Source organism: Micromesistius poutassou (assembly GCF_964030765.1).
Source record: "Micromesistius poutassou genome assembly, chromosome: 9".
In the NCBI taxonomy this organism is placed as follows: domain Eukaryota; kingdom Metazoa; phylum Chordata; class Actinopteri; order Gadiformes; family Gadidae; genus Micromesistius; species Micromesistius poutassou.
Window position 1 is genome coordinate 6753314 of NC_140279.1, and position 3926 is coordinate 6757239.

General features: G+C 39.2%; 1 long non-coding RNA gene across 1 annotated transcript; it reads left to right on the forward strand.

Annotated features, from left to right (window-relative positions):
* The first annotated feature begins 438 nt into the window (after window positions 1-438).
* Window positions 439-2683, forward strand: LOC311352790. The gene is made up of 5 exons (XR_014636940.1): window positions 439-620; window positions 808-1062; window positions 1684-1869; window positions 2042-2147; window positions 2296-2683. It is a non-coding gene; the product is annotated as an uncharacterized lncRNA (long non-coding RNA).
* The last annotated feature ends 1243 nt before the right edge of the window (window positions 2684-3926 follow it).

Genomic DNA, 3926 nt, shown 5'->3' on the forward strand with positions numbered 1-3926 from the left:
GTTTCAATCCGGTGTCCATTCTTTATAGGTCCTTGGTTCCCAGAGTGACTCGCAAAGTCAAATTGTGCTCTCGCGAGAACTCTGGATTTCCAGGGTACTACTTCCCCATAACAACAACCAATCACAGCCACAAACGTGTGACTCATCAGCTGCAGCCATCTTAGTTGTATGTGAAAGACTTATTGTGTGTGTGTGTGTGTGTGTGTGTCACAGACACCACATCAATGTGGTACAGGCAATATGTACCTACATTCTGAAACCAAGCCAAGGAACATTATAAACGCTACAAGGGGGAGCAGAGAGCAGAGTCCATTCCTTTATTTGACCAGCAAGTGCCTACCACCACCACCTCCTCCCAACACCACCCACACACTCTTCATCGCCATGGAGGTTAACACAGATAAATATATCAAGGATTGTCTACATGATGTTGATACGCTTTGCTTCATGGTTGGGTCCTGATTTCCTGAAATTTCTGGCATTGAGAGAGACGGCCTGTTTGCTTTATTGATTGGTGTAAATGATTACCTGGAGACAAAACACAGAAAAACCTTTCCTTTACGGGAATCCATCTTTCATCTTTCATCATCATTTACAGAAAGCTTAATGACGAAACAAAGGTATTTTTATTAGATGTCATAAAAACAATGAAATCAAAACACTACCATCAAGGAAAGTGACTAAAATGGCTATAATAACACAATTGTTATTTTGGCTTTGGGTTGTTGTTGCAAAATATCAAATGGGTTGTCTATTTAGTAAGCTTTGTTAACATGTGTTTTTTTCTGTCCCCCACCACATACAAAGCGGGGAACATAGAACCCGGGGAACATAGGACCTGGGGAACATAGGGATGACTCCCTCCCGTACCACCACCATCTGTCTCTCTGCATTGCCCTCAGACAGCAGTTTAAGAGGAACAGACTTGGGCTTTCCTCCTCTAGATTGTACTGGTCTTGGTGTTTGTAAGTTGTTTTGTGAATGCAGACAAAATGCATGAATTATCTAAATGGTGTTTTATTTTAATATGGATGGTCTCATTTACAGTAGTGACAGGCCAAGGTAAGAACACTGTCAGAGAACACTACTTCATCACAGATAGCTTAGATAATTCTGTCTTATTGTTTCTGTTTTGTTGTATTTGTGATTATGCTTCCAGTAAAGTCAGTGAAGCTTGATAATTAAATAGACAATTGTTTTAAACATGTAGGCGTTTGAGTCCTTGGTATATTGATGAAAATATATATTTGTAAGCTGTAACAATCCCAATGTTTTTGGATAGTTAATCGGTAACATAAAACATACAATTAACTGCCTAGTGGTCACATTGGAGCTCCGTGGGGTCAACTTAATGTTAGTTAGATTAACAGTTATTTAAAATTAGACTAGATTAGGTTCGTTTCAGAGGAGCGTGGTCAATTCGTAACTAGTTTTGAATACCTGTTCACTGTTGTACCTGAATTGGAGTAGACCTATAGTTAAGGTTATGTCCATGACAATCTGTACCAATCCCAATAATCATTAGCCTACATTAATTAAACTATGCTGCATGCCCTGCACAGACCAATGTTGTTCACTGTGTGTATTCAAAACAAAGGAAAATTTGTATCCACTACCAAACCAAAGTCTGTATCGTATGGCCATATAAAAGCCTCAGCTTACTTACCTTCACTTCCCATATAGATTGTACCATCAGCAATTTCAAAAATGGCAGCATGTCTGATTCAAATTTTGACACTGTTGGTATGGAGGAAACTTATTCTGATAAAAAGCAGATCATAGTTCCCTGCAAACTCGGGTTTACTGGATTCTTCAAAATAAAATGCAGTAGTGGCCATTGGACCAAAGTCTTTGGTGGTATATGTACACGTAAGTTTATCTTTATTTTTGTGGTGTATATATTTACTATGTTGTAATACTACAAATAGGTCATATCTACACACAGACAAATTCAGCTCTGAGTCCTTTTCAGAGTTCAACCTTTTGCAATGATTCATGTCTTCTGTGGTTTAACTTTTCGACAAAAATGCATTTCTTCCAGCAAAATCATGCGGTCACCCTGGCGAGTCCCTGAATGCAGACTTTGCACTGGTTTCAGGAACAGATTTTGTCTTTGCATCTGTAGTGGAATATAAATGCCACGAAGGGTATCAACCATTTTCATTCATGAAAATCATTTTCTTTATTGTTCTCCATGTTTAACAAGCAAACTAAATATATTTTGCAATCTGATCAATTAAAAAATAAATGTTACCATTTACATGTTGTTATTTTGTTCACTGTGTTTCTTCTTAGCTACATAATGGTCAGCCGGAACCCCAACCGCATATGCTTGGACCAGGGTTGGAGTGGGAACACACCTACTTGTGAAGGTAAGAACCAAGCCAAGATGTATTTTTGTATTTAAAGGTAGCCCATTGAAACAAAGGTGTCATTTTCAAAGTTGCAGGAAGGAACAGACAGACATAATATTTTTTACAAGGATAAAATATTAAACAATGAAATCATTGAAAACAACTACAGTTCACAGTATATATACACATATATTGTCTAGCTTGATCCTATAGCCTTAAGTTTGCATTTCCCAATGAATATCAATCTGGACTTGGTTGGGCAGCAATTGATTACCAAATATGGGCACCCCCTAATGTTGGTAAAAATAAATACAAACAAATACAGCCAATCAGAGTGACACGGTTGCTCTCTTCACTCTTGAAATTTTTGGAAAAGGCTTTCATGGGACTCGAGGCCAGAGTGATCTTCAAAGAGAAACAGAATCTGATCAAACAAGATCCGGATGGTCCCATCAGGCTAGTGTGATCCAGTATTGGCTGCATGTCTGATATAACCCAGATCAAAGCTTGATAAGAGAAGAGTGGTAACCAGAGAGTCTATGCAACAATGCTTAATAGATAAAATAATTAAATGCTCCTGGTTTTGATGCAGGGAGGACTGTTGTAAGATCCAGGAGAAGCTTCAAATGATACTAGTTTCTTTCATGATTGAATGTAATTTATTTGCCTTTTGGTTACAATTCTGAATTTGTGCAGGGAAAGGGGATTGGGAACTGACGTCTCTCTTGTGCGCTCAGCCGGCGTTGCGCGTCCGTGTTTCCTTTATTCTGGGGAACACGTAATTGGCCACGCCCACTTTGACAGGTTAGGTTCATGTTTGGAATCGTTCGTCACCATGTGGAATTAACTGCAGTGACGTCTCCTTTGCTTAATGAGCTGCAACGACAGTTGTTAGTGACATGCAATATGGCCATAACAAGGACCAACTGTTTTGTAGCTGGCATCATTACTTGATCTATTTTGTCAGATCGTATTGGGGAAGGTTATGGTCTGAGGTAGCCTCGTGAGACCATCCTGATCTTGGTTGGATCAGTCAGGCCTCCATTCCATTGAAAGCCTTTCCATACATTTAAAAATGAAAGGACCAATCAGTGCTAGGGGGAGGATGTTTTAGTTCATGATGAAGCAAGGCACGCCACAGCCTGCAGTATAACAAAAAAAACGGTTGCACTGATGGAAAGTCTGCAGACCAAAATAGAATTACGATGTTAAAAGATTAAAGCAGCATTTGGCAAGATTAAACATGCCACTAAGAACCAAACAATGTCAATCATGCATGTGCAGATCAGCGCTCTTGGGCAGAGAAAGACAGGCAACCAGTAACTTGACTTTGAAGTTAATTTTACATATTGGTAGCAAAAAAAACAACATAAGGCATTTGTATGAATGTTTTATTTCAAGATGGCAGCAGAGATTATTCTACTGCAGGGGAGTGCAGAGGTCAAGTCTGAAAGAGCTCATCTCAGCCAACTTTATCTTGTTATCTCTTTATCGCCTTCCTTAATCAGATATACACTCATCAGGGCCTTATGATCCTTGGTATTCTCTTAGCCTGCCTTTCTGCCAAGCTGG